Here is a 12769-nt window from a genome sequence, read left to right on the forward strand (position 1 = left end):
CCCTCTGGAAGTCCAAGGTGGCAGTTCTGCTAACCCCCCTCCTTACTTGTCCAGGATCAAAAATCTATCATTTCATGATCACTGTGCCCAAGACAGCCTCCAGTCATCACATTACCCACAAGTCCTTCTCTGTTCGCAAGCAGCAGGTCCAGTGGGGCACCTTCCCTAGATGGTTCCATCACCAACTTGTCTTAGATACAAATGCTTAATTTTATCCAAGGAATTTTTACAAAATAATCCTAAAGATAGTTCTAATCTCAAAATAGGATGTAGAGACTTTATGCAACATAGTATCACAAGATTGTAAGTGGAGTACCATTGCCCATCCAGGGCAAAGACAATTTATGTCTCTAGGTGGAAGATGAGCAAATCTCCACCTTGTTCCCAACTTGAAGGTATGTTAAAATCAAGAACTGAGAATATTTGTTCCCACATGTATGTCTACAAGAAGATTGTGGTGGGTTTTTTTACTTCTCAATCATTCAGAAATTGACTCTTTCAGCTAATGCCTCTGCTGTGTACTGTAGCACTGAGCCACTGCCATTTTCTTTTTCCATTGTCCTCTTCATTAGGCTGAAGATTTTTCTTGAGCCTGAAATCCAAGAGTCAGAATTGGTTTAACTTGTTAGAGCTCTTTATTTGTAGGAGTTTTTACAGACTGGAAGACAACCTTGGTTATGCTTATCATTAGTTCTGGTTTTATTTTGATTCTCAGCTAACCTGCTCCTAAGTTTCATTCATGCTTAGTGAAAGATGTATTCCTCTTTGTTTTCTGCAGCAGTTTGATATTTTATGATGGTGTATATAGAGGCAGCTGTTCACAGACACAACATGTACATTGAAGCAAATTGATGCTCTGCGTGAACATTTTTCATACTAGAACACTGCTTTTTGGGCTGTGGTGTTTGACCTTGTCTAAATGCCAGGTACCCACCAAGTCGCTCTATCACTCCCCACCCCCCTCCCTTCCCCCTTTTTTCTCAACAGGGCAAAAAGGGGAAGAGAAAATAAGATAGGATAAAAAACAACCCTTGTGGGTAAAACAAAAGCAGTTTTAATGTAAGTAAAGCAAAGCAAAGGTCCACGCACGGAAGCAAAAAAACCCCAGATTTATTCTCTACTTCCCATGAAGAGGCGATGTCGGGCCTTCTCAGGAAGCAGGGCTCCAATACGCGTAGTGGTGGCCTTGGAGAACCAAGGGTGACCCCACCCTTCCTCCTTTCTCCCAGCTTTATACTGAGTAGACGTCATATGGTATGAAATATCCCTTTGGTCAGTTTGGGTCAGCTGTCCTGATTGTGTCCCCTCCCAAGATCTTGCCCACCCCATCCCACTGGGGGGGAAATGTCAGAAAGAGCCTTGGTGCTGTGTAAGCACTGCTCAGCAGCAGCCACAACACCAGGGTGCTATAAACACCCTGATAGCTCCCAATGTAAAAAACAGCACCGTGGGGGCTGCTATAGAGGAAAACAAATTCTAGCTCAGCCAGACCCAGTATATGGCCATAACTTCTGAAATTGTTTCTCACAGTATTTCTAGCTGAAGGGAGAAGAACAAGGAAGAGAAGTCTAACAGGAGCACGCTTCTCTGGCAAGTCACAGCTCTGCTTTTCACACTCAGCAGATTTAAAACAAGAGTTTATACTTTCTACATGTTTCCTCAAGCTGAAACTTCAGACCTTCCAATGCTCACTTTCTTTGGCTTGATCACTTTTAGATGCTTCACAGGACACATTCTGTTGTAGAGGAATTAGTTTCTCTCTGATCAGTATCGCATTTAGCCACACAGAATGACTTCAAGCAGGATAGGTCTAATAAGGAGCATCATAAGAGATTGGTCATAATATATTAAAATGCTGACAAGCTGGTGATTTTCCTTCAGCACCATGATACTTGAGAGTTTGTATGCTCAATGCTTCTGTTTCAGTTCTTGCTGTAGAGTTTTTTGGCAGAAGAATATAGGCAGAGGAAATATTTGTATCCCAACCTCTCACCCGCTTGACAGGTAAAAGCAGTGAATTCTAACAATCACAAAAGGTAGTAAGTGTAGTAATGCAGTAATTAATGTAATAATGTCATAATTAAATGTAATAATTTAATGCATTATCTTTATGTATCAGCACATGGCATCAATATAACACAGATGTTGGCAGGAACGTTAAGAAGAGAGGTGGTTTGCATGGTCAGGAAAACAGGTGATACCTGTAAAGCTCTTTGAAATGTAGCCTATGCCACAGAAAGCTTTGCAAGTCCTTGGTTTTGATATACGTGGTGTGTATCTGTGGGTAACTATGACAGTAGCAGGACGTCTAGCAGCTCCTGAGGTGTTACGGGCTGTGGACTGCTCTTTCTGTAAAGAGACCATTGGTACAAGGCTGACTTTGGGGCCTACGAATGGATATGCCAGTCAGTGCCGAAGGACACCAGTCCTTCGCCCAGCAGAGCAAAACTTGTCAGTATTGCCCTTTACCGAGCACGCAATGTGTTTCTCTGAGAAGGAGAGAAGAGATTTTGATCCACTGCCTCCTTTCCCCCATGGTCCAGCTCTTGTCCTGGCTAGAGAGATCCCTATTTCTTGATCTTTCCCTTCCCTTTTTGTACCAACTCAGAACATTGTGTGAATCAGCAACAAGCTGTCCGTTCATGGCTTCTCCTGTTTCCTGCCTTTGCTTATGAACAGCCCTTGCAACAGCATTGCTGCTGCAGTTGTGTCCAGCTTGTCTTCCTTGGCCTTGGCTGAAGCTTTGGTGTTTCAAACTGTTGTCCTCAGCATATGCCCCGCACTGGACTTCCCAGTCCCGCTGTGATGTGAGGGTTTATTTGCACTAAGCCAGGAGATAGGTATAGATACAGAGAGATATAGATACAGATACAGATATAGATATAGATATAGATATAGATATAGATATAGATATAGATAGATGTGTGTGGTTGTGTGTGTATGTGTGGTTTTTTTCCTGTTTGTTTTTAAGAGGTGATTATGCTCATTTTGTTCCAGGAGTGGGCAGAGGCAGTAGCATTTTCTACTGTTGTTTTCAATGTGAATAATGGTGTTTTGCCTAAAAGAACAGTTTATTCAGACAGACACCAAAATTTACTAATTTCAAATAGGAATCCAGCTGGAGCTGGATCTGCAGCCCACAGCACCACCTCCAATAACAAGCTTGGTGACTTTCCCTTTTGCCCTGATATAGCACTCCAGAAATAAGCCTTATGAGAGAGAGACCAACAGTCCTTCTGCATTTTAAGGGTTTGAACAAACTTGCCAGGGTGTTTGTTGTCAATCTCTAAATCTCTATCTTCTGTAAAGTACCCTTAAGTGATATTTAGCTGAGGTTTTTTCAACTATTCTGCACAACAGAGTCAGTTTCTTGTTTTTCCTGAGTGTTGCAGGGAAAACCTGCTCAGTCCACTATGGCTTAAACCAAACTGGGATCAAAGCACTTTATTGATCTGTAAACAACATGGAATAAAGCAGCAATGTGTGAAGTGTTGCATTCAAGTGGTAATACAACAGGTAAAGCCCCAGAATAGATGCATGAATGTTAATAAACACCAGCAAATTTCTAAACGGCCTCCATAACAAATGTAAAAGAAATTTCTTAGATGCTACAAGCCTTTGTATGGGAAAGGCAAGCATTGTGCAAAGCCCTGGTAAGAACTCACCTGTACCACTGTGGATGTTTCTCACTACTCAGCTTCAAGAAAGATCAATTTTGTCTAGGATAGAGACAAAGACTAAACAGTTGACTAGGGGTATGGAAAAGAAGACAACTAGAAGGAGCAAGACAAGGCTGGGAGGGCTTCCATCACTTTCAAGAAAGATACCAAGGATAAAGCCCAAAGGAGGAAAAGAGTGATTGACATGCAAGGAAAAATATGTTCAAGAACACAAAACAATTCAGGACTTCTTTCCAGGAAGAAGACCTCACCATAAGCAGTGCAGTAGCAAATGTCACTTGATGCATTGGTAAGGAATGGTGAGGAAATCCTGCATGCCCTCAATGTCTCTGCAGCGTTCATGCAGAGGGAACCAAACCCCTTCCCTTCACCTCTGACATTGTCACAATCAAATTAATGTAGATGGTATAAATGCTCTTATTTACATAATCTGAACGTATAGATTAATTTACAGGGATGCCCAGCAACTGTGCCCAGTGCATGGCCACCAAGGGCAGGGACAGCCCCTGGGCGTCCTGGGCACAGGGACTGCCAAAGGCTTCCTGTGAGGGATGCTGGGCAGGGCTGCGGGGGCCCTGTCACCCCCATGTCACAGTGCTACCACCCACCAACGCCTCAGTCACAGTGCCCGGGGGCAATATGAAAGGGGCATCGTTCTGTGTCCCACTGCCAGTCTGCCCGGCTCGGTCCCTGGGACAGAGCCAGCCTGAGGGCAGCCCGAAGACATCCGAGAGGAATTCCTTGAGGAGCTGGTGGGATTACTTGGAGGGGGCTGAGGGAGGAAGGCTTGAGGCTGGGAGAGGCTGCTGGAGGTTCTGCACTGCAATGCCAGCTCCCGGTGGGGCCACATTCAAAGCTCACCTGATGGATGGAAATCCTGCTTCAGCCTTTGGGGAAGAGAGGCAAGCTCCTTGGGAGATGAGAAGAGCCACCAACCCCTGGAGGTGCCCAAGGATCTTGGGCTGTTTCATCTGGATAACAGCAGCAAGACCAAGGGAATGCCTTCTCGGCACTTGAGGAGCACCGCAGAGCTCGCTGTCCTCATCCTCTGCGGAGCCAGTGGCAGCAGCGTAAGAAATAGGATGCACAGACGTCCCAGTGCCCTCCCCCAGTGCTTTGGAGCTCCCACTGGTGTCCTGCCAGGCACGGGAAGGATTCTGGCCCCCCAGGTCGATCAGATGGAGGCATTTTGCTACACTTGGAAGCCCCTGAGGTGGCTCTGAGGTGGCTCCAAGTTGAGGGAGGAAAGGGGATGGGCAGTGCTAGTGTCTTCTCCTGGGAGGCATGACCAGCCTGTGGGACGAGGAGGAGGCAGGTCTTGCTCACATGCTCAGGGAGTAGCCGATCGCCAGTTCTGGGGTCAGGAAGGAATTTTCCCCTGGGGTGGGTTGGCACTGGTCCCCGGGGGTTTTTTGCCTTCCTCTGCAGCACTGAGCATGACCACTTGTCAGGGCTCCTCTCGTCCATTTTGGCTGGGTTACTGCCTGCTGCTCATGCACCACGAAGTTGGCCTCTTGTGCCCTGCAGCTGGGGGGAGGAAGGCTTTTTTTCCCCTGAGGTGGGCTAGCAAGTGTCTCCGGGGTTTTTTTGCCTTCTTCTGCAGCACTGAGCAGCACAGCCTCTTGCCAGGGCTCCTTTGGGCCATTTTGGCTGGGGGCCTGCTGCTCCTGCTTCATGAAGTTGGCCCTTGTGCCCTGCATCCAGGGGGAGGAAGCTTTCTACACTCCCAGGGTGGGCCCCAAGGGTGTCCCCCAGGGGTTGCTGCTTGTCCTCTGTAGCACTGAGCACAGCCCCTTGTCAGGGCTCCTCTGGGCCATTTTGGCTCGGTTCTTGCCTGCTGCTCTTGCACCACCAAGGCACCCCTCATGCCCTGGCTCTCTGGCTCTTGTTCCTGTTGCAAGTCTCTGGCAGGAGCGAGCTCTGCTCTTCCTTGCCACCATTTTCCCAGGGTTCTGGCTTGTGCAAAAGGGCTCCAGGCTTGCTGCACCATCAGGAGCTGCCACTTTCCAGCTCTCCCTGCATGTAATACAAGTGCTGGGCAGGCACAAGAGTACTTCTCGTGCCTTGCTGGCCAGGAAGCACAGTGAAGAATTTTTTGAAGGCAAAAAGTGTGATTGCCAGCAATAGGAGTTGTATTTTTGAAAATACCCCATGGTACCACACACTTCTTCCTCCTTCTACTTTTGTGTGTGATTGGTATCAATCCTCAGCCTTCAAATTCTCACTCTTAGGAAACATGGACTGCTTGGCCTGTATTCCTGCTGCTACTTTCTGTAGCTGTGTCTTGCCTTTAACAGACTGCAAGGGATGTTTTTTCAAGCTAAACTGAAGCTAAACATTGGCCTGCTCCTGCCTACATGTGCACATTGTCTTCTTGTGAGCATTGTCTCTGAAACAAATTCAGAAAAATAACGTAACAGATATGATATGACATAACATATAATATACCCAATATAATGAAAAGAAATAAAATCACAGAAAAGAGCAGAGAAAAAAGAAGAAAAATGGGAAATGAAAAAAGGAAAAGAGAAGGAAAAGAGAAAGAGAAAAGGAAAAGAAAAGAAAAGAAAAGAAAAGAAAAGAAAAGAAAAGAAAAGAAAAGAAAAGAAAAGAAAAGAAAAGAAAAGAAAAGAAAAGAAAAGAAAAGAAAAGAAAAGAAAAGAAAAGAAAAGAAAAGAAAAGAAAAGAAAAGAAAAGAAAAGAAAAGAAAAGAAAAGAAAAGAAAAGAAAAGAGAAAAGAAAAGAAAGAAAAAAAAAAATGTTTCGGATTTGTGTACTTGAAAATGTTTCTGGAGCTGAAAACCCCCTGGCATTTGAGGCAAATGACAGTCTCATCATTATTCAACTTATCATGAGTGCAGGAAATTAGAACTGAATAGACTTAGAACAGAACAGTTGTGCAATATTATGCATATACTTATGCATGGCAAGCTATGGCCTAGCCTGAGGAGAGCGGCTATCTGCAGTGCAGGTCCCAGGCCCCTTGAGGAGACAGGGTCAGAGAGGAGCACACCCACCACATCGCTCGGGCGGGGACTGGAGGTCTCAGGCTGAGAGGGTGGGAGTCTCGGGGGAGTCTGGTCCCAGCCACTGAGGCCTATGAGCAAGCACCCCCAGGCGCTCATATACTCTCCTGTAGACATTTACAGTTGGCCACTTTGGAGACAGAGTGTTGGGCCAGATGGACCCTTTGCGTCTGGTGGAGTACCGTTGTTCTCAGAGGCTTTTGTGTTTTGACATTTTTCCAAGGAAAACAACTCAGGCATTTCTAAAAATGAGTAAATGAGTACAAGGCAGAAAAATGGACACAGGGAAATGAACAGATACTGCTCACATCAAGAAGATTTGCAACCATTTAGTTCAGGACCACATCCTGCTTCAGACTGGGGGCTTGATCTTTCACTAGTGTCAGATGTGTTCTTTTGTCATCCTGTGGAAATCCAGCTAAACTTCAAAAAACTGCACTTCACACGTGTTTTGCACATCTGTTGAGATGGTCAAATTATCTATAGATGATCCACAGCTCTCACCCCCATCAGAAGGTAAGTGCCTCCTTGCAAAAAAGTGACAGAGACAGTGCCTAGGATGGGACATGATTACCCATTCAGTCCCTTCTGCTAGTGCAGGGCTGGGAAGAAATGCTCAGAAATGGTTTCCAAACAGTAAAGAAGGAGCCCTAGAATCGAGCCCTGAGGAGCACCACTGGCGACTGGTCACCAGCTGGATGTAGCCCCATTTACTACAGCCCTTTGAGCTCTGCCCTTCAGCCAGTTCTTCACCCTGCTCACTTCACGGTTGGACCACTTGTCCAGAAGGATGCTGTGATGGACAGTACCAAAAGCCTCACTAAAACTCAGAAAAACTGCATCCTCTACCAGCTGTTTACTCACTTGGTGAGTGACCTTATTGTAGAAGGAAAATCAATTAAACAGGATTTACCATTTGTGAACCCAGTTTGACTGTGCCTGATGATTGCATTGTTCTTTAAATGTCTTTCAGTAGCACCCAGCATGATCCTCTCCATAATTTTTTCAGGTACTGAATCAGTTTTGCACATGGAGTTGCACACCAGTTTTACATCTCCACAGTAAAGGAGCTGAATTATGTGAGGTCTAATGATTCTACGAGCCCCATGGATGACTGCACTGTGATTCAGGGCTTGGTGTTCAGTGGATTGTTTACCATCATTTGAAACAGCTGACCTAAAACCAAAAAATTGTGCAGATAAGGAGAAAAGCATATATTGGTGAATTCATAGTTACATAAAGGAAGCCTCTTTGCATAACTAAGAAACAGTACTTTTATGAAGTAATTAGTTTTGTGTTATATGACCAGAGTCGCAGTTTGCATTTTCAGTTAATTTCCATTTATTTGATTAATTGAAATAAACAGGCATATACCTGTAAAAGTAGAATTAAGAAATTTTTCATTGGTGCAAGAAGAACTTTCACCTTATATGCTGAACCTTTAAACTCGATACGCCAATTGTTGTACTAAGCCATAAATCCTGTTAAGGCAACCAAATCAGACCTTCGAGGGAAAAACAGCATCTCACCTTGTTGTCACAGACATTCTGCAGGAATGTTGTTGCAGGAGCATCACTGGCTTTTACTGAGCAGCATTTTTGATTATTCTGTATGATTCCGTACGTTGTATCTGATTAAAGTTTTGGATGCTATTGGTGAACCTTTCTCGATTTTGATATGTCACAGCGTGGGTGATTTCTAGTAAGTGCATCTCTCTGAATTCAGGATTATTTGACAACAACTCCATTGCTCTAACTGCAATAAAAATTCCAGTAAACAGGTCAGTGCAACTCTACAGATGAGGAAATTTAAGGAAAAAGATACTGCAAAGATACATCTGAGATGTATGTAAAGGTGAACAAAGAGGGCTTGCTCCCTTAAGAAATTAGGAATTAAAAATGTTGATTTTCAATACAATTCTCAGCGATGTCTGTCCTAATAGACTAAGTTGTGAATTTCCAAGTATTCTGTCACTGATGCTAGAAAGTCGGTGTGGTTTTCCTCACTTAATGACATCCAAAAGCTAGTTTAAACGAGACAACTACAGTTAAATGCAAATAAAACAGGGGAAAACACTGAGAAATACATAAATGCAGTTATCAACTACTGGCGACACTAACACTACAGTAATGTCTTTTGCTGTCCCATGGGCAATAAGAATTCCTCCTTGGCATACACACGCTATGGTTAACAAGGTGAAAATGTATCTCATTTTTGTGGACAATCCATTTCAAAAGAAGCCAGGAGAATTACACCAATAAAGATAAATGCAGTTAAGGAGGCTACTATGAAGGAACCATATGTTTAGACAACATGAGACTGATAAATAAATTATTTTTCTTCCAATGTCTGAAATTCAAAGGCTGTTTGAACTCAACTTAGAAAAAATCAGTTAAATCAATTTTTTGAATGAGTTGTTGACTTAGAAGTGTTTTTACTCCTTCAGGGGCAGTTGAAGATAGAGTTGCTAGGTTTAAGCATTTAAACATGTTGCTAGATAGAACACATAATTAAAATGTGTAGCTGCTTTTATTTTAAATGCTGTGGCTAAATCTAGAAACCCTAACCACAGTGCCATAGGCAATGGTGGTGGTGATTCAGTAGATGGCACTCCAGCCTGGGAGTCATGTAGTGGCCCGCACCCAGCCCTGTCACCCCTCAGCACATGGGGTGGCTGTACACATGCTGGTTGAGCAGGCGCTTACGAGGAGAAAACAACGCAATGGGGAGCCACAGGAGATTCCTGAGCACACCAGATGGTGCATGGTGTGAATGGCATCTTGGTCTTGTGAGGAGTTAGTCTCCCTCATGCCATCCTCCTGTTGGGTCTTCCAAGAGTTTCATGGCTAAAGTGACCCCACGCTGTTGTGTTTTAACAGCAGATTGTGGCAGTCTGTTCCTCCTCTTTCAGAAAGACACTGATTCCTGGGGGCGTGTTGATTGTTTTTTTCCCACATAACTGCAAAGAATTCCTATGTGCTATGCTGCAATGATATACCTTTTGACTGCCCCGTAGAATGCAGTTTACAACCTACCAGAATACTAAGGATTGGGATCAAATTGACAATGTACGTTTTTCCCATGTTCGGTGATCCACAGTGAATTTGCTGCCAACAGTCTAGGTGTCATTTTCAAAGCAGTACTGTACACGATCTTTCTGAGAGCCGCTAATACTCAATAGTTCTTCAGGCTTATTAGCGCTCATCTTGGTGGATGACTTTGAAGAGTTGGAAGGTGCTACCAGCCTGACCACTGTGACATAATGTGGACAGCATTGGAGAAGACGGATCACGAAAGCACCTGTTTCTGTATGGCCATCTCCTTGTGATGCTCCACTTGGGATGAGCTACTCCCAAGAATGGAATGGCAAGCAGTGGCCAAAGAATTTCAGAGGTGAATGGCAGCTTCCCTTGAGATGGTTCCAGGCATTGATATCTTCTTCAGGAATTTAATTGTGCTCATTGCTTTCTAGTGACTAATGTATTTGTTGCCAGTATATCAGCAGTCAGAGCTGCTGTCACGAAGATTAGTGCCTCCATTAAGAGGATGTTGTTTTTATTTAGAGGGAAGTAAGTGGGAATGGAGAATAAAGGTAGTAATCAAAGGTTCAATATTAACTGCTAAAATATGGTTGAAGGATTGAATAAAGAGACGGGTTTTCTTTATCCCATGGCAGACATGCAAGATCCATGAAGTTTGCAAATATATTTTTACGATGAACAACAACTAAATGATGAAGTTTAATAAGTTTAAACTTAAATTGAATAGATATGTAAGATAACATTAATTAGAATATTAAAATTCCTTATCAAAGATATTGTAAAGGACTCAACCTGTCAATAGTTCTAACGAAAAAGAACAGCTTCTCAAGCTGATTTTGGGACAGTCATGGTTACCTTCCTGCTTGTGATTGCATGACTGCTAGTCACATTGGTGGTGGTGTGCTGTCCTAAAGATACACCTTACTATTTGCTTCCTTGGCTTCCAAATGGTTCTGCTGAACATTTGGACAGGAGGCAGAAGCTGTTTAACTTCATCAATGACAGCTGTGGAGTAGCAGTAGGGGTAAGATGTGGACAACTGCAGACTAGCTCTACGTAGCCATGTTCAGAGTTTCCTTGCTGTGCATATGTGCAAGAGCAACAGGAGAACCACAGCAAATGCTGGTAAACATAAATTTGGGAAACTTTCTCATGGGTTGGAAATGTTGTCTCTGCAAAATGCAAATATGTCAAGTTGGTTAAAAGATTACACATTGATAAATCACTATCTTTCCAAGAAAGTTGTGCTAAAACAGACCTTGAAGCAGCACTTACCGAAACATTCCTGTTCCTGTTGCAATAACATCCGTAAATGCTGGACTAGACTCAGAGAGCTGACCTCATCATGCAAGGCTGAGGATGCAGCAGAGTGGCTGAAGAGAATCATGCAAATAAACAAGAGCACTTTATCCAGATGGATAGAATGATTATATTGTACACTGGGGATGTTATGTGAAAAGAACAGACATGCAGCATTTAACTTTTCTTTACACAGTTGCAAGAAACCTACAACACCGACACCATGACAGGCTTGACTCCTACTCCCTCACACTTTCCCATGATAAATATTAGCTGCTCTCTAACAGATGCTGTATTTTGAAAAAGAAGCAAATTTTTTTGATAGGGTGTGCTTTGCAAAGGCAAAACAATTTTAAGGCAATACTAAAGCTTGAATTAGTAGAGGACAATGTATGTACATAAAGCCATCAACACTGGAGTAGATTTCAAAGACAGAATTACAAACTTAAGATACACTCTCTGTTAGTGGAGAACTGAAGTTCAAACAATTGAATGCCTCCTGTTCTTCCTTATCATCATCTGTATTACTTGCCATCTGAAGCCGCTCAATTACAGCTGCTACAGACGATTCACTGCCTGTGTTTTTTTGAATAAGCTCAAAAATTGAACCAACTTAGTCTTTTTGTGTCTGACCCAGTCACATCTCACAATTAAGGCAACTCAGTGGGCTCTCACTTAAAATTTGCATGCCTCTTTCCTGTACTTAGTGAGAAATGAACTCTGTAGTTGCTGAGACCAGTCTGAGTGGAGGTCAGTATATCAAGGCCTGTGCTATTGCAGATATGAAATACAACATGCTCTGGAAAGGCAGGTGAGAGCTACAAGTAAGGGAGAGTTTGCTTATGTACTCCCTCAAAATCTCAGTTCTAACTGTTCCCCAGATATTATACAACATACCTGTAATCAGAGCACAACCAGTGTTAACTGCACCAGCAAGCCCAGCTACTATGTTCTCAATGCACACAGGCAAAATGCTTTTTTTATTATTTGTTTTATTTAAGTAATACAAAAACTTTGCAAGAAAATGAATAAATTACTGCAAAAAGACTTTCAGTTTCTTGCTTAACTGTGCTAATGAGGTGAGGGAGTGCAGCACAGTACAGCATGGAATCACTTATTTGAAATCAGAGCAAGCTCACAATAGAGGCCCACATCACAAACTGAGCTAAGACAGGAGGCATTACAAACCTCCCTAGGAATATCCTATACCAACAAATCCTAAGGTCAGACCAATGAGTTTTGTAAAAATTTAACTAAGAAATTCCCACCACTCTTTCCACCACAGAAGTTACACCAGTATCCAACACTGGTGGTTACAAGGTAATTAAAAAATTAAACACAAATGTTTTAGAATTTGGAGTCAGAAAGGGGGAATCAAGCCACAGGTGGAAACTAAAGAGTCACCCAAATGCCTGAAAGAATGTCTAATTAAGTAACACACACTTCAGATAGTCCTTGGCCTTAGATTTTTGGCCACATAATATAATGAATAAACCTCACATGAAGTCATTAAGGGCAGACAAAGCAATCATCTACACCATAGGACTTGTCTACACAGGAAAGAGCTCAGAACAGCTACTGCAGAGTAGCTCCCCAAGGGGACACTTTTTTGCACTAAGTATGCATTTGTGTGGTTTAGCTTAATACACATGAGAAGTGAACTAAGTTAAAAGCAAACAAACGCATCCATTACAGAAAATAAGAGCTTCTACTTGAGGAACTG

The sequence above is a fragment of the Athene noctua genome, chromosome 2 (assembly GCF_965140245.1).
Source record: "Athene noctua chromosome 2, bAthNoc1.hap1.1, whole genome shotgun sequence".
NCBI classification, from domain to species: Eukaryota; Metazoa; Chordata; class Aves; order Strigiformes; family Strigidae; genus Athene; species Athene noctua.